Source organism: Sminthopsis crassicaudata, chromosome X, assembly GCF_048593235.1.
Source record: "Sminthopsis crassicaudata isolate SCR6 chromosome X, ASM4859323v1, whole genome shotgun sequence".
NCBI lineage: Eukaryota > Metazoa > Chordata > Mammalia > Dasyuromorphia > Dasyuridae > Sminthopsis > Sminthopsis crassicaudata.
In genome coordinates this window covers 35,943,903-35,965,903 of record NC_133623.1, presented here as the reverse complement: position 1 = coordinate 35,965,903, position 22,001 = coordinate 35,943,903, and the positions used below count along the sequence as shown (strand labels likewise).

The 22,001-nt window shown below is 41.7% G+C and overlaps 1 long non-coding RNA gene across 1 annotated transcript in view; it reads right to left on the bottom strand.

Annotated features, from left to right (window-relative positions):
* Positions 1–22,001, bottom strand: part of LOC141548535 (uncharacterized) — a 240,185-nt gene that overhangs the window by 133,905 nt on the left and 84,279 nt on the right. Inside the window, exons 3-4 of the long non-coding RNA XR_012483993.1 lie at positions 21,669–21,816; positions 2,762–2,850 (exon numbers count right to left, since the gene is read on the bottom strand). This is a non-coding gene — a long non-coding RNA (uncharacterized LOC141548535). The remainder of the gene's footprint in view (positions 1–2,761; positions 2,851–21,668; positions 21,817–22,001) is intronic.

The following is a 22,001-nucleotide window of genomic DNA, read 5'->3' as shown; positions in this document are numbered from 1 at the left end:
TGGGCAAGTCATATAAGTTCTCTTAGCCTCATCTGTAAATAAAAGGCAATAATATTTGTGTGGGCGACCTGACAAAGTTGTTATGAGGAAAGAACCTGATTAAACCTAAAGCACTATAGCTATGGAACTGACATCAGTCATGATGTGTCAACCAGCTTAAAAAGACAGAATGGGTCAGTACTAAATATAAAGTTGGATTCAAAAAGTCAATTTCATAGGTATAAGCTGGAAGAGAATTTTACCCCTCTTTTATTTGTTACAAGAAGTGGTTTTGGATTGGGATTGAAGGATTGTTTGGGAAATGAATTAATATAAAAACCACCAAATATGAAAGTAGTAGTCCCATTGCATGATTGCCTGGGCATACCATATCTAGAATACTGAGTTCAGTTCCAAATTTTAAGAAAATATTTCCTAAGTTGGAGAACACTGAAAGGGAAAAACAGGGCTCAAGCTCATACTGTAAAAGGATCAATTGTAGGAACTTGGTAAATTCACAACTCTATATGAAGGACTGATAGATGAAAGAGGAATTGGAATAAATCCCTGGATGGCAAAATTAATAGGGGACAGGAAGGAATCTTACAAAGAGACAAACTTGGGACTAGCTATTAAGAACTAATTAGAGCTATCCAAAAATGGAATAGGATGCCTAGAAAGAGATTGCCCTCCCTGAAGGTCTTGAAGTAAAGGCAGGAGGACAGAAACCTTGTCAGAGAGGTGATATAGGAAATTCGTACTCATGGCTTGGACTTGATGACCTAATGAGATGACTGCAGAGCACGCACCCTTCCTACTCAAAAATTCTGTGAGTAGGGTACCTGAGTTTACTTTTCCTCCGCCAAAATACCATCTTCCTGTAGAAGCTAAATTTGGCATTGCCCATTCGGTTGGAAGTGAACCATAAATAACCAGTTGCTAGAAAATGAAATGAAAATGATTGTGTGACCAAACGTAAGTCATTGCTCCGCCTTTCTGAGCTAGGCTTTTATCATCATCAGTAAAAATGAAGTTGATCTCTGCACTCTCTTCCAACTCTGATTCTACAAAGAGACTTCAAATAGTGCCTTGAAAAAGGTCATTTTGGGGGGTTCCTTTTAATTTGCCCTCCTAATTTGAAGGGGAAGATTCAACTGTGTCCCTGCAAGTTCTCTTCTCAAGCAACTTCTGCTGGTTTTAAGGCAAGTATCAGGAACTTGGGAAGAAATGAAGCCCTCAGAGGTTATTATTCTGACTCAAAAATCCTAGATTTAGCACACAGGGAACTTTGAAATTTTCTCTACAATTTCATCCTTTACTAACAAAGAATTAGAGCTTGGAGTAAATAGCGTGAATTCATTCCCATTCCCTATTTTAGGGCTAAGGAGGATACAGAACAAAGTAACTTGGTAAAATAATATAGGTGAAACATTTTGCTACCCTGACCCAACCACAAGAAGTCAAAATGTATCCACAGAATCCACAGAGCTAACACATTTTGACTTCTTGTGGTTGGGTCAGGGTAGCAAAATGTTTCACCTATATTATTTTACTCAGTTACTTTGTTCCTGTATGTGGATTCTAACACATTTTGACTTCTTATGGTTGGGTCAGGGTAGCAAAATGTTTCACCTGTATTATTTTACCCAGTTACTTTGTTCTGTATCCTCCTTAGCCCTAAGATAGGGAATGGAAATGAATTTATGCTATTTACTCTAAGCTCTAATTGTGAGCTTGTAACATTGTAAACTCACTGAGGGCTACCGGTGTCTTTTTTGTGTCCCAAGCTGACACAATACAGGTCCTTAATAAATGTTTATAGATTGAATATGAAAACTATGTGGAAAAGTAATGGATAACCATCCTGGAAAGAGCCTGGAGCCACATGACTATGGGCTTTCTAGTAGCTTGAGTCAGTAAAAGCTATAGTCCTGAGCCAAGCAGCCTTTAGTTTCACAAAGAAGAGCATTTGGGGATTACTAAGCACAACAATGATTTCTGGTCCTAATTCTCCAATCAGACCAGAGATAAACCATTCTGGGCATAAAGTAAGTTAGGTTATACAATGATAGATCTTCACACTTAAGGTACGGTAGTACTAAAGGGGGGTTACATCAGGCCCCATTTACCTTGGGGTAGGATTTCTGGCAGAAGCGGAAGATGATGAATGCACAATAAAGGAACAATTCCAAGAAGTAATAGAGTAAGTTAATATGAGTCATGGAACAGAGACAATCTGTGGAAAGTATGTGGTACAGGCCTACATTGGCCAGGCCGTCTAAACTGCTGCAGACATGTGATGATCAGTTGATCTACCTATGTTCTTCCTTCATCTGGTAACCCTGATTGTTGTTCTGTTTTTGTTTGTTACTGAGCACAGGTTCAATGGGTTCTGTTGAGTCACTAACTTACTATGTGTGCCTTTGAAAGCCAGGGAAAACCATGTGCTAGTCTGGATGCCAGAAGATCTTGCTTTAAGTCCAAACTGTGCTACTAACTAGCTGCGTGGCCTTCCTATCTACTCTCTGGACCTCAGGATCTAACTGAATGTTAGTATTTGTATACTCAGATTGGGATATCCTTTGAGAACAGAGATGAATCCTGGTACTTTCTTATTCTCTCTGCTTTTTCTAAGTAGGAAACAAAGAAAAAAACAAGCATTTGTTAAGCACAATTCCATGCTTGGGTGCTCAACAGTTTACAACCCTGGGAGCACAGGAATTATTATGACTCCCATTGTACAGATGGAGAAACTGAGGCCAAAAGTGGTGAAGTGACTTACCCAGAGTCACACAGCCAGGAGACTGGATTTGAATTCAGGACTTCCTCACTGCAGATTCAGTGCTCTGCCCATTGTGTCTCCAACTGTCTCTGTAAGTAGAAACAAGACACTGGATTTCTTCAGTGTTAGATAATCCTGCCTCTGCCATACACTGTTAGGATGATCACCTAAAGTCACCCTTAGGGATCATTTTCTTCCTTGGTACAGTAAGAGAACTGGCCAAGATGAACTCTAAGATCTCTTTCATATTTAAAATATTTAGGTTGTGTCTATGATAATTTTTTGCTGAACATTGTTCCCAGAGCTAATAAGAGTGATCAAAACAAGGCTTGCTGTATTCTGAGTTTTGAATATTCTCTTAGTGGTGCACCTTGTGGGGCTTATTTGCTTGTTTTCTGTGAGCCGGGTTCAGGCGAAACTTCATTTGGTTGAATAATCCAATGTAAACTAACAAAATAGCTCAGTCGAGAGCCAGGTGAAGGAAGAATCCAGTCCCTTGGCTCATGCTGTCTTCTCGAGGCTCCTGCTTTGTTTATATAAGTTTGATTCTTAGAAAGTGAGCCTTGTCATTTCAAGGCTGGAAGAAGAGTTAAGACGTGAGCCAGACCAAAGGAAGGGAGGACTGAAGTGAAACCGTAAAGGCGTCCTTTTGGCCAGCCTTGATGGGAACTAAGTGGTCAATTTCACTTGGCCTGGCTCACATCTCCTCTATGGGCCATAATGACAGCCATCCCATTATCGTCTGGCACCCGGTCACAGGGGTGAATTTCACACTGCTCCTGTTAACTCTTCAAAAGGGACTTCTGTCACTTGTGATATCTGCAGGGATAGTGCTATTTATGCTGCTGAGTAATTTATGAATCGGTGGAGGAGCAGTGAGCATGGCCTGGGAGCAATACACTTGATATGTGAGCCACCCAGAACAAGGAGAAAGAAGCGCTTGCTGAGAGGAGATCTGATCTGCTGCCACTTTATCACCATCACAAGCTAACATTTAACGAGGGGGCCACTTGGCGGTATGTCAGTTTTTCTAAGTGGCACTCAGATAGCACTGGACGATTGATACGCAATACACTTCTGGATTTTTGCCGACAGGCTACCTCTCAATGACGATTCTAATAAGAGAATCTAGGACGCGTAAAGCATCTCTAAAAGCTTGAAGAACTTCGTCAATGCCATTCAGTCAGTCGTCAAGCATTTCTCAAGTACCCACTACATGCTTAACCTTGTGTTCGGTATTCGGGACAGACAGACAAAGTGAAATAGTTCCTGCCTCCAAGAAGTTTATATTCTCCTGGGTGGAAAGCAGAGAAATAAATAGCAACACCTATGCAAAGTAAAGACAACATAATTTGTGGGGAAGAAGCAGCAACTGGAAGGATCAGGAAAGGTCCCATGTAAGAGAAATAACATGAGCTGAGTTTTGAAGGATGATAGTAAGAGAAGGACCATTCCAGGCTCAGAGAGGGGAGGACAGCAAATAGATCAGGTAGCCTAGAACTTAGAGAGTATGATGAGAAATCAGTTGGAAGGAAAGGCTGGAGCAGACTGTGAAGAGCTTTAAATGGCAAACAAAAGAGTTTGGGCTTTATTCTAGAGACATTAAGATCCCAGTTAAGCTTCTTCAGCAAGAAAAATACCTGGTTGGATCTATGCTTTAAGAAAAACAATTTGGTCGCCATGTGGAAGATGGATTGGAAAGAGGAGAGGCTGAAGGCAGAAAGACTAAGCAGTAGGTGTCCAGGCAAGGGGTGATAAGATCCTGAATGGAATGGCAGCTTCGTGACTGGGGTGAGGAAGAGGAGACAAATGTGAGAGATGCTGAGAAGGTAGAATCAAGAGGATGTGAGGACCAGTCATACAGATGAAAGTGCAACAAGAATTGAAGATTGTTGTGAACCAGAGTGAAATAAAGGATAATTTTCTAACGAAAATGGAGATGTTATTAGAAGTAGTACCAAAAAGAAGTATTAAAAGTACTTGCAACTGGAATGATGTTGCACCAGAAGAAAGGTTTAGATAGACTGAGGAAATTTGGTCACCACCCAGGGATCCCATATAAATGATCAAGCTAGTTCATAACTGAAATCATTTGAGAACAAAGCTATGGGCATCACTGATTCCTTTCTCCAGGACATGGATATTCAAAGCCTTTGGGGAATCAGGGATCCCACTTAAATATTTTAAATCACAGTCTCATTTGGAATCCATGCATTTTTCCAAATGGCCCTAATATGGGGCCGAGTTTGTGAACAGTAGGGAAATGAAGGTGTTGAAAGAAAACCCGAGCAACCGTGAGAAAAGATGCTTTTTTTTTCTACTTAGATATTTCAGAAAATGAACCGGCCTATGCACTTTTCTGACAAAATTTAGTGAACAAAAACTAACACAGAAAAAGTCATATGAGATTCTTGTGGGCTACTCTAATAATAGCATTATCCAAATTGGGCCTCCAGTTGAAATTTCATAATTGACATTGTACAGTTCTACATAAAATTTAATACAGAGGAAATTTCTGGCTTCCATGGATATGTTCAGTGGTAGGTCTATAAATGTGAATATAATAACGATGATGGTAATATGATAATAATTATAGTAATCCCTTCAACTCCCAACTAGTCCACGCTACGAAGGCCGGGGGTGGGGAATAATGACAAAATAAAGAAATGTCAGCCAGAGCCATGCAGAGAACTTCTTGTGCTCCAAGATTGCTATGGTATTTGTGAAAGCCTGGTAGGAGCTCTGAAACATTGGTCAGTGTGCTCTGGAAACGCTCACAGATTCAGTTAGCTCCAAAGTCACTGGCATGCAATTGCTCTTAAGATTCAAAGAAATAGATGGAGTAGCATGGGATTATAGCCGGCTCTATTTGAAAGCACTGTCAGGAGCAGCTTGATACAGAGGATGGCAAAGCAAATGCTCCTATTTGGTCTCATTTTGCTCTGTCCAAGGCTTCCATGGCACTAGACAGACACGTTTGGCCATGCTTTCTCTGCCTGGTCCATTATATCCACTCCATCCCCACCAGAAAATTGGGACTCCCATGAAGAGAGATCTCAAGGACAATTCTTGAACAGCCTTATCACCTGACTCCCTCTTTGAACTTCTCTCCTATCAGACACCCTGCTTGTACTCAGACCTTAATGGTTAGCTTACTCTCAACCCATCACACTTGTCCCAGAAATTCTGAACCATCAGCTACCTATGTATAAGCCATGTTCCCTTAGCCCATCCTCAACTCCATCCTATTTCAGATCTAACTTCCCTTTCTACTGTGCTTTCTAGAATACCTGTTCCATACTTAACAATTATTTTGTGACCTCTTACTTGCTGAATCGGACAGTATTTGCTCAAGTTTCATTTTTCTTGCCTCTGCAATCTGTGATAATGTCGATCACCTTTTACTTCCAGTCTTTGTCTCCCTTCTAGGTTTTTGTCACACATCCCTTGAGTCCCTTCTACCTCTCTGACTGCTCTTTCTCAATCTCATTTGCTAGACCATCTTCTAGGTTATGCACACTGACCATAGCTGTCCTTCAGGATCTCATCCTGGACCCTTTTTGCTTCTTCCCCTTTGCTATTTCACCCGGTACATTCAATGAGCATCTTTATGGATATGATTCCATGATTTATATATTCAAGCCTAATCTTTCTACTGAGTTTCCCTTGAAAAATTAACTACCTAAGTACAGCACGAGTGAAACCAGATCACATTTATTGACTATGAAACTTGATAGCATATTTATGTAAAGGATCTTAAGTTCTTAATAGCCTGCTAGATTAATATAAATCAATATTGTAACATGGCCGTCAAAAGCAGCATGAAATCTTAGGCTGCAGAATGCACAGATTCCTTAGCCAGGCCATTTCTGGAGTATTTTTTCTTAGTTCTCAACATAATATTTTAGGAAGAACATTGACAAGTTGGAGCATATCCAAGGAATGAGGAAGATTTTGAGGGTAATAGGAAAATCGGTTGAAGGAAGTAGGAACATTTAGCCTGGAGGCCAGGAAAACTTGACTGGACTATGAAAGCTGTATTCAAATGCTTGAAAAGGAAGCACATCAAAGAGGCATTCCATTTGTTCTACCTGGCTCCAGAATACAAACCTAGGAGCAATGGTTGGAAGTTTCTGAGAGACTAATAGAAAGGGGGGAGGGGGAATCTTACCAATTCATGCTGCCCTAAAGTGCAGTGACCTGCCAGGAGTCCCTCAGTGGGGACCTTCAAGCAGAGGCCAGATAGAAACCTGTCAGGAATGCAGTAGGGAGGATACTCACTAGCACAAGGACAAACATGGTCTCTCAGGTCCTCTCTGATATGCAGGTTCACAACCTGTTATACCTTCAAATTTCTCTGTCTATAAAACCATTTTCTTGATTCAGATGAGCATCAAAATAGGGCCATTAATCTGCATTTGCCTCTGCTCTTTTAGCATTGTGGAAGCTTAGAAGTGAAACGGAAACTAGGGATCTAGCTCACACTCCCCTAACCTGCCCTTTTACACAAGAGAAAACTGAGGTTCATAGAGGAGAAGGTCACAAAGCAAGAAGGTCACAAAGCAACTTAGGTGGGAGTCGGGATCAGGACTCTGGTTCTCTGAGTTTCTGGCCCTGTGTGCTCAATCCCCAGATTATTTTAGGCCTTAGTATGGTAGCAGGGATTTTATTAAAGAAAACACAGATCCTGTAGTTCATCTTAAGCTCGTTTCCACAAATTAACTACCCCCTCGCCATACCCACCCACCCAGTTTCAAGGCCATAGTGGTACCTAGAAAAGGAAAAAAAACTGCTGTTGCTACTTCAGTGAATATGCCCTGGTATAAGTATCTATAAAACACTGTGTGGAAAGCATCTATGTATATAGAATGTTATTTGAAATGAACATGAAGCTAGGTAAGGGTCTTGATACTGCAGTACTTTCGACTTAAGGCATTTTCAGAACCAAATGACATCAATAATTAGAATTCCTTTAGAATATTTTCCTCTTCCAGAGTTTAAAATGATGATGGAGGGAAGAAGCAAGATTATGAGGGAAAGGCACAGAGCTGGGAGTAAGAAGAACAAAATTTGAGTCCTTTTTCTAAGAGTCATTTCATCTCTCTATCTTTAAAAAAATCTACAAAAAAGATCTATAAATTAAAAAAACTTTAAAGTCCTGGAGGGCAGCAGTGATGCTGAATTCTAAAGGTACCCATCCTATTTGTCCGTTGACATGATCAGCCTTTGATGTTGAGTCCCTGTTTCTATAGCCCTAAAGTCAGAAGGTTGGAATACATGATCTTTCATAATCTACCTTTCCCAGTTAATTGACTATCACTCCCATTCACACTTTTTAGTCTAGAAACACAAGGCTTGCCAGCTAGGGATTCTCTGAGGCTCAAGATAGGAAAATTAGGCCTGGGAGAAAGCCTGGGCAAAGGGTGGAACATTGTGTATGGGGAATGGCAAGTATGTCAGTTTTCCTGGAATATAACTATTAATACTTAATAACTATAATTAACAATAACAGTTATTATTTGTAATAGCTATCATCTTTATAGAACTAAAGTTTGCAAAATTGTTACATATACTATCTCAACAACCTTTTAAGGCACAGGTGCTTTTATTATCTCCATTTTTAACACATGAGAGAAAAAAATGTACTTGCTCAGTGTCACACATCCAGAAGTATTTAAAAGCAGGATTTTAATTCAGTTTTTCCTAACTCCAAGTCCAGTGCTCTATCCACTATACCTCCTATGACCTTTGAAGTACACATGGTAACTAGCATGGCTAACAAAGGGCTCTCAAGTAGATAATTCAAATTAAATTCACATTGTTTGTAATTTGATTATTCCTTTTTATTGTAAACAGGATTCTATTTCAATTTCAGCAATCATTTATTAAGCACTTTCTGTGTAATACCCTGGGAGAAGAGCCAAGGTTGCAAAAAGACGGTCCCTGCCCTCATGGAGCTCACAGTCTAGTAGGGGGATATAGGCAATATACAAAGATAATTGCAACGTATAATGTGGGATTGGTATAGCACAGCAGGGCTAACCAAGCACTATGAGGAAGCCAAAGAGAAGGGTCCTTACCCCAATCTAGGGGTAAGGGAGAGCAGGGAAGGATAAGTTGAAATTTAACAAGTGGAGGGAGAGAAAAGGCATTTCAAACATGGAGAACAATGCGAGCACAAGTAATGAGGCACAAAACCCTACATGAGCTGCATGTACAAGACTAGTGGTAGAGTGTACATAGTGTAAGCTAAATGAAGAAGTGTAGGAAAACTTAGGAAACAGACTAGTATCAGGGAGTGGGTTGAGCTTTATTTTGTGAGCAATGGGCAGCCATAGAGGCATCTTAAGCTAAAGCAAGCCTGTTCCCCTAGAGCTATATATGAGAAAGAAAAGGCTGGCAGTGGTGTCCGAGACTGCTGGCAAACACCTGGTACTCTTTAGTTCTAAGCCTGCCCGCTCTCAATCAGGTTTCTGCTTAGTACACCGTCTTCCTAGGTGGCACAAAGACAGAGTTCAGCTCTGCCGCTGTCTGGACTGTAAACAATTTCAAACCATCACAGAGCAAGCCATGGAGATTTGAATGTAATCCATATCAACAGAAGGCATCTGTTATGACTTCCCAAGCAAACTATCCATTAAAGGAATTAGGTACAAAGATGGAGAAGGCCACTTTCTTCACCTGCCCTTTAAATAGAATTGGCCAGCGGTTAATTGCCTGGCATCGATCCTCAATTCCATAAGCAAAGAATGATTTTATTCATTAGGTTAAACTGGAGAAGCACAAATAGCATGCCGTAGGGGAAAAAATGAAATTTGAAACCAGAAGCCTTGGTTATGATCCTTCAAATTCAGCATCGTCTACTAAGGCCCAAGGCCAGGAGGCAAGTGCTCTGTTACACACGGGACAGATGCATAGTTTGGATGAGGCATACTTTCTGCCCTCACACAGCCTCCAGTCTAGTGACTCTCACAAATATATAATATACAATGTCACATAATATGAACATCCCAAAGGGATAAAATGAAGTACTTTGTACTTCATAAGGGGGAAAATTGTCATGCACTAGAGAAGGCTTTGTGAAGAAAGTGGCAAATGAGCTGGGCTTTAAGGGATAGATAGAAATTCAGCTGACTAACTACTTGTCTGACCCTGGCCAAATTATCTCACCTCCCAGAGCCTCCATTATCTCCTCTGGGAAAAGGAGGCAATAATTCCTGCCCTACTTACTCCAGAGGGTCAATGGAAGGCTCATGAAATCATAGATAGAAAAGTGCTTTGTAAACAATAAAGCACCATGCAAATTAAAGATTGTGCATTGTGATACTGGGGTGTGTGTGTGTGTGTGTGTGTGTGTGTGTGTGTGTGTGTATTAGAGGTGTGTCACAAGCTGGGAAGATGCTTGAAAGTAGACAACTCTTTTCTTCTGATGTGTGAGCCTTACAATTTCACTGAATATCTGTGGTGAAGCCTGTATGCCAGAGGCCTTGTAAATGAATGGTCTAGCCTCATTTCCTTTTTGCCATCAGGAAGGCTGGGGGCATAATGGATACAGTGCAGGATTTAACTGGAGAAAACTCAGGTTTGATCCTGTTTCCAGTCTTTATTATCTCATTGGATTTTCACAACAACCCAGTGAGGTGGGTATGATTAGTATCTCCATTTTACAGATGAAGAAACTGAGGCAGGCAGAAGTTGGGATTTGAACTCAGATACTCCTGATTTCAAGTCAAACATACAAGGGCCTGACCTAACTCCCTAACTTTCACTTCTCTGCACCTCAGGTAGCCCTCTGGAACCCAGCTCCTAAGTCCAAGATAGACTGTGAGCTCTTTAGGCGAAGGCCTACTTTAGGTCCACATTCAAAGTCTTTCTGATCTGACAGAACCTGCAAAAGAGCTGTCCCCTGCCAAAGTCAGAGCTCGGTCATATTTAGATATGATATCAGCTTCTGTTATTCTTTCCCCCCACCCAAAGGAAAACAGATCACTCAGCTAGTGTCAGAGTATTTGCTCCCAAGGGGCATCTCAGCAATTCATACTCATCAGCATCATCCAGATCCAGAACCACCAAGAGACAGTTACGATTTGTCCACCCCAGACAGGAACCTTTGGAAGGTCTCGATTGTTTCACACTAGCCTCACTAAGGCATTTCAGGCCTGTGAGCCTTGTGGTTAATTGTGACTTGGCAATAGGGAGCTAGCCTAAACTCGCCATCTCTCTGTCCCTCTGAAGATCGCACATCACAGTGCTACTGAATTAATCTTCCACATCCAAAAATCTATTTATAGTGATCACAACAATAACTCACATTTATATCATGTTATAAAGTTTTCAAAGAACGTTAGCTGAATTATCTCATTTGGTCTCCACAAGACTCTCTGAGTTAGGTACTATTTGTATTTCTAGTTTACAGGTGAGGAAACTGAGGTTGAGAGGGCAAAGGCACACAGCTAGAATTGGACACAGGACTTGCTAACCCTAAGCAGGTCTATCAGTGATCCCACTATTCTACTTCAAACACTTTAATGACTTCATCCAGTCAACCAAACAAAGTTTTCACTAGTTAGCCTGGCATGCGAGGCCCACAGCCTCTCAAGCCTTAGTTCATGCTCCACTTTTCCTTGTACTAGTTTATTCATCATCTCACCATCTCCAACTTGCCTCAACACATTCGCTCAAACTCTTCCTTATGCCTGGCATTCCCAACCTATTAAATTCCGATGCAGTCTTGAGAATGCAATCCTAACATATCTCTTCCTTCCCGGATCCCTACACTTGACAATGACCTTTCCCACCTTCTTCTCCCAAAGGCTCATACTGTCTGGTTCTGTGTTATAATTATCTGAACTTTTTCTCCCGTCTTGATAAGAAGCAAGTAGAGGCAGAAACCTTTTTATTTTTTTTTGTTTTGTTTAAACTTCCTATCTTTCCCAAAGGCAAGCAGAGGAGCTCTTCACCACAGTAGCTATTTAATCTTTTCTTGTTAAATTACAGACAGAAACTTTTTCTGGGGGGTATGAGATGTCGGTAGGGTCGCGGAGGGCTAATATGAGATATAGTCCATCCCTCACAACCTTGGACATCATATCAACTGAAACTGACACTCTGTCTCCCCACAAATGGTGAAAAGGCAGGCGGGGGGGGGGAGAAACTCAGTCACCCCAGGGGGCCTTCTCCTTCTCAGGCCCCCAGGCAGTACCTTGGTCTCCATCCTCCTCAGCTCTGCTTAAGCCCACGGGAAGGACGGAGGGACCTTTAGAAATCCTCTAGCTCTAATGACTCATGTTGCAGAAGAAGTGACCAGCTCTCTGACCCTAGAAGGGTTTGTGCCAGACTGGATCCCGGCTAAAAGCCAGGTCTTCTGATTCCCAGGCCTGAGATTTTTTAAAACCACTGCCCAGGCCCACATGGCACTATATAGGAAAAAAAAGAAGAAATGGGAGAAATACTGAGGCTGAAATGAAAATGGCAGACATTAAGAACAAAGCTGGAAATGACCTACTCAGTTCAGTTAATAGTTTCTTCCCCTGTCCCCTCTTCTCTCTCCCTCGGTCAAGTACTAGTTTACTATTTCTTTTTAATAATACATCACATTTCCTTAGTACTTTGGGACTGGCAATCTTCTTTCCTCACAACAACTTCATGAGATAGAGAAAGCAAGAATCATTATGTCCATTTTACAGGAGGACAGACTGAGGTTCAGAGAAATCAAGACACTTACTTGAGCTGAAAGTGCAAGTCAGGGGCCAAGCTCTGGCCTCAGATTGAGTGTACACAACTGTAAATCATGCACCATTCTTCATCTCCCTGAGACGGTCTCCTCACCTTTCCCAATAACCGTTCCAGCCACGGGATGGCCACCCCTCAGCCCTCTGCTTTGAAAGAGACCAGGGAAAGGCACTATAGCAGCAGCCAACACGATTAGTCTTTCCAGGTCAGTACCTGCTCGGCAAACCACATTGTTATTGATTCCAGGGAGACTGCAAAGATGGTATTGCTTGTGGCAAATGGCAAATTATTCAAGATTTCCACTTTGACAATAGTGTGCTTAAAAATCCTTAGCGTGGGCCTCCCTGTCCGGGCCCAGAAAATCTCAGAATGCTGAATATGTAGGAAGATATAAATATGTAGGAGTGTAAGAAAGAGTAGGAAGAAAAAGTTGTGGGTTTTATACTTATTTTGATTCTTGGTGCAGCGTGGCTGCTTTATAATATGACATTGTATGGCATAGTCCTACTAAGAAAACAAATCTCTGTCCCTCCTCCCCTCTCTCCCTCCCATAAAATCAATTCAACAAAAACCTATATCTAGTCTAAACTGAAGATTAGTATGGCCCTGATTGGATCAGATAACTGTAGGGAACTTCTCTGCAAACACAGTTTAAAATTGTGATCCCATCAACCCACTTCTTCATCTCCCAGGTAGATAATCTCAGCCCTACCCAGGCTGTAAAAATGGAAATTGTCCTTGGGTACTCAGGAGCCCCTGCTACTACAATCAACCTGAATAACTGGCCGTCAGCAAACTGGGAAATTTCCTTTTCAGTATTCATCCTTTGATGACCTTACAGGGTATGATGCTCTTAACCTTCTGAAGCACTTTACCATCTGTTATCTCATTTTAGCCCTTTCACAACTGAATAATGTTGGGAGGGAAGATGCTATTGTCCCCAATTCAAAGCTAGGGAAATAGAAGTCCAGAGAAAAGCAAAGTGAGCCCAAAGCATGATGGAAAACGAAACAGGCAATGATGCAGATTGAAGTAAGTCAAGCCTCGAGAGTAATATGAACAGTATCTATAAAGGGAAAAGAAAAGCAAACCAGATACTATATAATTCTCAGAACCAATCCAAGTCCCTGAAATGAAGAGATGGATCTCTCTCCTTTCCTCCAAAAGGTGGGGGGCCTACGGATCTGGAACGTTTCATCCATTATTAGTCAGGTCACTATGTTGGTCGGGTTTGGTTAACTGCTTTTCTTTGGCGGAGGCTCCACTGGGAGGGAGAAGTGCGTACTCCAAATGGCTAAAGCAAAAGGCTCTGAAGAAGCCTGATGGAGAACCTGATGGAGAAAAGGTAAAAAACGGCTCCAGTCTGTGCTACTTATTTACTCCTTCCAATGCCCCCTCCCTTAACTGAAATGCTACCACAATTAGCAGAATGCGAGAGAAAGCACATATTGGATTATTCTGTTATTACTTCCCATTCCTACCACGCATCACTCTAGATCAGTGGCACCGAATGTCTGAGTGGTAATAGCAGATGCCCAGAAATGACAGGATGGAAATTTCCATCAAGCATCAGGTCAGATTTCAGCAGGGAGAGAGTGCTAAGGGGGCCATTTGAGGGAATTGCCCCCATTTAGGCAGGCCCAGGCCTAAAGTGGAATCCTAACACCTGCATAGGTTATACTCTGGGCCTGACTTAGACATACTCATATACCCCAGAACTATTTCCCAGGTTCCATTAGTACAGTATTCCTGCCAAAGACCCCAAATTTCAGAAATAATTATCTATCCATATTTCTTATGGGCCAAAGATTTTAGCACACCATTTCTACACATATGTGTATATATACATACGTAAGTATGAATGGATATACACTCATATATATATATGCATACATACTGTATATCCATATATGACCAGAGGGGTGGCTAGGGGGCACAGTGGCTTGACTGCCAAACTGAAACGAGGAAAATATCTTCCTGAGTTCAAAATTGGCTTCAGAAACTAGCTGTGGCCAAGTCATTTCACTCTGTTTGCCTCAGTTTCCTCATCTATAAAATAGAGAAGGAAATAGCAAATCACTCCAGAAGGAAATAGCAAATCACTCCAGTATCTCTGCCCAAGAAAACCCCAAATGGGTTCGTGAAGAGTCAGACATGACTGAATAACATATGTATGCATTTCTGGGTGTATGTATATATAACATCTGTGTATACATGCAATGAGATAGCACTGCAATGGACAGAGCACTGGACATGGAATCAGGAAGAACTGATTCAGAACATGGACCATGGAATCAGAATTTAACTCTAGACCGAAACACTTCCTAGTTAGGTGACCTGAGCACATCACTTAACCCATAAGTCTCAGTTTCCTTATATGTAAAATGGGCCTAACAACATCACCCACCTTCCCAAATTGTTTTCAAGATCAAAAGAGATAATTCATGTGTAAAACACTTTCCAGATGCTAGTTAATGTGTGATCTTTCCCCTAGTCGTAACGGAATGTAAACTCCTTCACTTTTGTCTTTGGAGCCTCACGGGAAGTAGGGGCTTACTAAATGCCTTGAGTCCCATGACTTGGCACCTCATAAGCTTTGGCAAGAGGCAACAGACTCAGAGGTACTTATAGCTCTAACATCTTGCACAATGGGGTCAAATCATGGTACTGAGGCTGAGTTTTTGGTCTTAAATTCCCTCTTTTCTTGTCCTTGACAGACTTCAGGAACATACCAACTAGTATCCCTGGCTCAGTACCTCAGAGGGCACTGAATAGAAAGCTTCTACCCTCACAGGGCTTTTGCCTAGAATCACTAGAATTTGCTGAGAGGCTTATACTTGTAGGCTCAATGTAAAGAAAGCCTCCCTGCTCCAAAGGTCCAGCTTCTTATCATGATCTTGGTTGATGAGGGAACTTTCTATTCCAGTTCTCCTCTGCTGGCTTCTTGGGGCACAGAGGCAAGCCCATGTTCTGGATGTTTCTGCCGGTGAGGGGCACACGCTCTGGCTTGACCCACCATGATAGACTCGGTTGTCTGAGGAGCGGTCAAACTAAGTTTATAGACATTTCTCAGCCTGGCCACTGGATGATGAGCTTTATGTCCACAATAACTCCTCAAGTCTATTCACTAAGTTGCAAAAGGGTTGTGATCTACATTGGTGGAGAGATGACCTATTAACTGGCAGATCCTTGAAAAGAAAGGGAAGGTAGAGGAAAAGCCATTTAGTCCACTTCGGATTTCTTTTACCTTTCAACTTGCCCTCTGTCAAGTTAACCCAATCCACCTACCCTTCCAGTAGTGAGCAATTGGCTGCAAATGATTCCACCACACCTGTGATGATTAGAGAGCTCAGTACTAAGATGAAGTCAGACAATAGGTAAAATATTTCATTGAACTCCTTGTTTTTCTACAAGAAAAACTCTGGTTTCAAGGGCTGGCAAGCTAAGGATTGGCAGAGGCCAACTGGGCCTCACCCCTGGCTCCTTCACTTTTGCTTCCTTATCCATTCTCCCTGTCTTGCTCCCTCCCCCACACCCTAGTTCCCATATGCCTCCATGCTTAATCTCTATTTCTGATCCAGAACAGATTGGGATATAAGAATTCACTTCTCCCACAATGCCTACAGGAATAAAATGTCTCTTCTCAGTGGATATACAATATAAATGACAGTACAGAGAAATAGGAGGATAAAAGAAATCATCATATTTCCTTAAGAAAAGGTGAATCTCTTTTCCCAGCTCTAACCATACTTTGGATTGTGTCCTCCACATCTGTAACTTGGAGGGTTTTATAAGTAAAAAGCTATTGTAACTGAGGATATTTCCCCCAAAGCTTCTTCAGGGCTTAAAAGTCTCTGTTGTTAAGGTCATCTCTTCTTTGGAGGCCAAAGGATGAAAATGACTGGAGAAGCAGGGTCAATGACGAAGGTCAGGGCAAGCAGCAGCTTGGGTTCAAGGATATACCTAGTGGCCCAAGAGAAGTTGCAACAACTGGCCCCACTGTTCCCTCTCACACCCCTGGGTGGTAATTCTCAACAAGAATTAGGGCAGACTGGCTTAGTGAATGGAGAACACTATTTCAGTGAAGGAGAAAGGGGCTTTAGTAAAGAAGAATAAAGCAATTTGGAATTATGTGAGAAAAGGCAAGAAACCCAGATTTGCATCCTAGCTGTGACCTTTTCTTAGCTGTGACTGGGATTAGATAATTTTACCTCACCGAGCCTCAGTTTCCTTCTCTGCAAAAGAGAACAAGAATACCCTGTCAGCAGATGGTATGTTGTTTGGGGTTTTCTGTTTAGTTCTTCATAATTATCAAAATCACTTTAGCCTGTATCTGAAAGAGGCATTTTCCTAGGAGCCCTTATAGAGCTCCTTATAGAGCACACAGGTGCCTTGAACCTTCTCTGCAAGAGGGTTCCCACAATGTCTGAGCCCTGAGTGAACAGGGCCTCAATCTCCAGCCTAGCCACGTGAGCAAGGGAGACCAAGAGCTGGATACTAGAGAATTAATTTCCTGAAGTCCAATACAGAGAGTGGGAGGGGAGAGCCAGGAGTGCTTAACTACTTCCCTCATCCCCCAACTGTCTGGAACTGTAACCATTTCAATTTTAAAAGTTTCCTTAATAATTCTATGTATTTTATCTATTTAAAACCATTCTTCTGAGGAAAGGTCCACTGGTTTCACAAAACTGCCAAACAAGCCGATTACTCTCACACACACACACACACGCACACTCATTCTCTCTCTCTCTCTCTCCATGCATACATATATACACATACATTTACTTACATATACATGCACATAATACACATACACACAGATCCACACACATATATATACACACATACACATGTTAAGAAACCCTGTTCTAGGTGGAAAGAACAAAGTCCCAAATAGGAAGTAGGACAAAAGAATACTAATTTGTAGCTCTAGATCTCAGCATACATGGGAGTCTGGCCAGGATTTGCTTTCTTTACCTTTCTTTATTCTTACTTCATGCTTTTGAAAGACAGAAGAAGTTGGTGGGACTGAAAGCTGACATCTAATCCAACTCTCATTTTTTTCCCAAGGAAGGAATGGAGCCATAGAAAGACTAGTTAAGTGATATGTAAGGTAACATGTGTTGTGAAATAGAAGTCCTCTGGAAATCTAGCCCTCTGTCCCAAATCCCTGAACTCTTTCACTCTTAGTGCAAAGCCAAGATAGACAAAATCTTGATTCAAAGCCAGAAAGAGATAGCAACCACAACCTGTGCTCAAAAAGCTGGCCCGAAACCTGGTATTCCATCAAACCCATAAAGTTGGTGGGAAGACTAGATGGGTCACGAGACAGTAACTAAACAATAACACGATAGGCAGAGGTCACAGGTCAAGGCCGGCATTGTTTTACAGTCAGATAGGATCTAACAAGAGCAGAATTGAAGGGAGGAATTAAAAAAAAGGTCATGGAATGAATGGGTCATCAAGAATGCAGGGAGCAACTGGGGAGTGAAAAGCATCCGATTGTTATAGGTCGGGATGAAGCAAGAGACGGCCATGTACAGCAGAGTTGGCCTCAGAACCAAGAAGACCTGAGTTCAATAGTACCGTTGACATCTACCCGTTGAGTGAGACAATCTTTCAAGTCTCCTTGAGCATTAGGCAAATCTCTAAGACACAAAGTTACAAAGGAAGGTGCCTACTTGCAATGAGAGAGAGTGTTGCCTCACAATTGTTATTGTTATTGTCATGTTGTTATATTGTTATAACTGTGCCAGTATAATTATAAGTTGACTTCAGGATGAAGTCTGGAGTCAGAAGATCAAGCAGAACCCAAAACAGTCCCCAAAAGTGAATGTTCTCCTGGGCACCAGTAAAAGTGGCAGCTTTCCAGAGGCCAGAGCTGATTAGCCTGCAATAATCTTCTCTGGCCACATCCCATCTGGAGCACTGTGTTCTGGGAGGCACATTTTAGTAATGACATTGACAAACTAGACAGCATACATAGAGAAGAGCTCAACTGGGGAGGTGGGCCAACTAGAGACTCTTCATACAAGGACTGATTAAAAGGACTAGGAATATTTCATTTTAGCCTCAGGAGAAGAGAAGACTTCATCTTTACGTATTTGAAGGGCTGTCACATCATTCTACTTGAGCCCAGATCACAGAACTAGAAGCAAGAGATGTTGGTTGGAGAATGCCAGCAGAGGGACAACAGTCGTCATTTGAAGATGCAAGAAGAGACAGCTGTGCTGCTGAAATCTACCATTTATGTCCCTGGCCTGTTGGAGACTAGCAGCAGAAACTTTTCTCATCCATCCAATAAAGGAGTGAGCCGCATCTGCATGGCAGGGAAGTGGTCAGGGACTGGAAGGCCTATGATCTGTTTATTCATGAGTGTGGAACAGAAGGAACAAACCTGTGGATGAGAGAAAGAGTGAGGTCTCAGGCTCCACAGGGCTCATGGGTGTTAATGAGACTGAGTTGGGTAGAAGGAGAGTTTTGATCCTTGCTCCTTGCCAGTGCAGGTATATCATTCTTAGGGAGCCGCAATAAGGAGACAAGTAAGATTCACACTCTGTAGCTTCTCTGGCAAATTTCTGAGCTTTCAGGGGCATCTATAGAGAAAGAGAGTTCCATGGATGGAAGTATGATGGAACTGAGAACATGGATAGAAGAGCAAAACTCCCAAACAAGCTGTGTGGAAGTAGAATGAGAGGAGGTCATGGGTTTTCCCCAGTAGTCGGATAGTCTTTAAACAGAAGCTTTTTGACTTTTTGACTGTGCTTTAGAGAGAGGTTTATTCAGGTATGCATTACATCTTGTGGCTGCTGAGGTCCTTTTCCAACTCAGCCATTCTTTGGGTATAGGTGAAGCCAGGGAACCGGGACAGAAGCTTCAGAAGCTATCTAAGCCAAGCCTCTCATTTGACACATAGGGAAACTGAGGCCCAGAAAGGTAAAGTGACCTGTCCAAGGTCATATAGGTATTTGGAGAATTTTGTCTTTCTGGGTCTCTCTGTATGTATATGTGCATGTGTATGAGTATATATATGCAGGGATGAGCATGTGTATAATTATGAATATATAAGTGTTTATTTATAAGTGTATGTATATGAGTATGTATGCATGCATGAGCATGTCTATGAGTGTATAAGTATGTGTATATATGTGTGTGTGTGTGTGTGTGTGTGTGTGTGTATGTCTGTGTGAATTGTGTAATAACTATGTGTGCATGAGTGTGCTGTAGATATGTGTGTTTCTGGCAGCGTTCTATTCAAAAATAGCAAACGTTCAAGTGAAGGAAGCTGCCGGCAATCTCCATCCAGGGAAGCTATGAAAACAGGGTCGTTCTTCCCAAACTTGCTTAGGAAAAGCATTGGGCCTGCCATATACTCAGGCTTTCCTATGCCAAGGTACAGGCCTCTGCAGCTCAATCTGGTGGTCAGAGAACTGCTTACTCTGAAAGAAACCCCAGTGCCCACAGAAAGCAATAAAGCTCTGCAAAGAAAAAAAGGTGCCAGGGAAACGTTTGAGTGCTTTCTTTTGTTTACAATTTAAGCGTGAGGTTTATCAGCAAAGATGCTTTAGAGTTATCCACAATTAAGAAAAGGGAGTCTTTCCCCCAGCCTGCAGAGCTCAAAAGTTGTCAACAGCTGCAAGGACACAGTTTCCTTCCAAATTCTTACCGAAGCGTTTGAAGTTGTAGTCAAATGGAAATATGCCCATGTTTGCAAAGCAGCAGACAGCAGGCATGAGGAAAGCTGAGGACTTCCTCAGAGCTCCAACCCAGCTGAGAGCTTCCAAATCCAAGCACATCAGACCTGTTGCTCAGTCAATATTTGCATGCCCCACTCTCCTTTGTTCTAACTGCTTTAACGGCTACTCAACTATTTGACAATATTGAGAGACAATAAGAGAAATAAGTCTAAAGACTTCACAAGGAGTTGATCATTCATTTAATGTAAGTGTAGTAGGAAAACATGGCATTGAGAATCAGGAGGGACCTGCATTCAAATTCAATCTTCGTAGCTTACTAGTTACTAGTTACTAAATATATTTAACCTTTGTGAGATTCAGCTACGTCATCTTCAAACTGAAAATAATTAGACTGATAACAGCCATTCCCCAAGGTTGTTGGGAGGCTTAACTGAGTGGGGAAAGCACTTTACAAAGCTGAGAGGTCCTGTCTTTGTAAGGTGATCTGGGATCACGATTCCATCATAGTAAAGTCCTAGGGTGGGAATTCCTTCCAAATTTATGGACATCATGATGGCACAGTGGTAAGAGCTTGGGATTTGGATTCAGAAGAACTCAAGATGTTAGTTACTAGCCTGTATCCATAGTAAGCAGGTCACTTAATCTGAATCTGCAAAATGGGAACATAATCCTTGCAGGACCCATCTCAGAAGGTCATACTGCGGGAAGCTTTTTGTGTACCTCAAGGGGCTTGAAAAATGGAAGCTATGATTGTCTTATAGGATTGTTTGGAAGGCTAAAAAGATAATGAATGTAAATACTTCAGGGATCCCTGACTTCATTCAGGCTCCTCTAATAGGTCACACCAAGTCTCACCTCCCCACTCCTTATTAATTCATAGAGGATCTTCGATAGCTACTGAAAAAATTATCACCAGGCACCCAGCCTAGTGAGGAGATTCTCTGAATTCATTTGAGCTGATCCTCAGATGACAGACACAGTCTGTCACCTAGACCATACCCAAAGACTTTGGGGCTTGGTAGGAAATGACACTGTGGGCTTCTTGTTTTCTAGACCCCAGCATAACTGTCTCACTGAAGCAACAGGGGAGGATTTCAGTAGGTTATTCCATGTAAAGTATTGTGTAAATATGTTCCCATAATTATTATTGTTATTAATAAAACTTAGGTATCATCCTCATTCTACACAAAAGTAAAGTAAGGCCCAGCGAGAAAGAGGGAAGTCCATATCTAAGATCATACAAGCAGTAAGTGAGGCAGCAGGAATTCCAAACTGATGATTTCTACTGCCTATAAATCCAAGGTCCAGAAGGACTATGGTTCTGTGGTTCCTGATGCTCATTCCAATTCTAAGAGTTAAGGAAATCTTGATTGCGAGTCCTAGGGTGTTACAACAACCCTAGAAAGGAGGCACTACAGGCATTATTATCCCTATTTTACAGATCAGGAAAAGAGGCTCAGAGAGTTTAGATGACTTACCCATAGTTGCACAATTTGGAAGTGGCAAACTCCAGACTTTTACATTCTAGGCCCAGTAATTATTGACTATTTCATTGAGATCTTGTTGGGGTAGAAATCAGTATTCCTCAAATTATATGATCACACAGCCACTTTCACCAAAAACAAGCTAAAAAAAAAAAAAAGCCAAAATGCTGATTAGAATTAGTCACAAAACTGGCACTGCTGTAGATAAACTAACAATGGAAATATTAAAGACAATATATAAAAGTCATCTACTAGTGTCCATCCCTTTCTCTTATTTTACAGATGGGGAAACTGAAGTTTAGAGAATAAAAGTTAATAAGTAAAAGC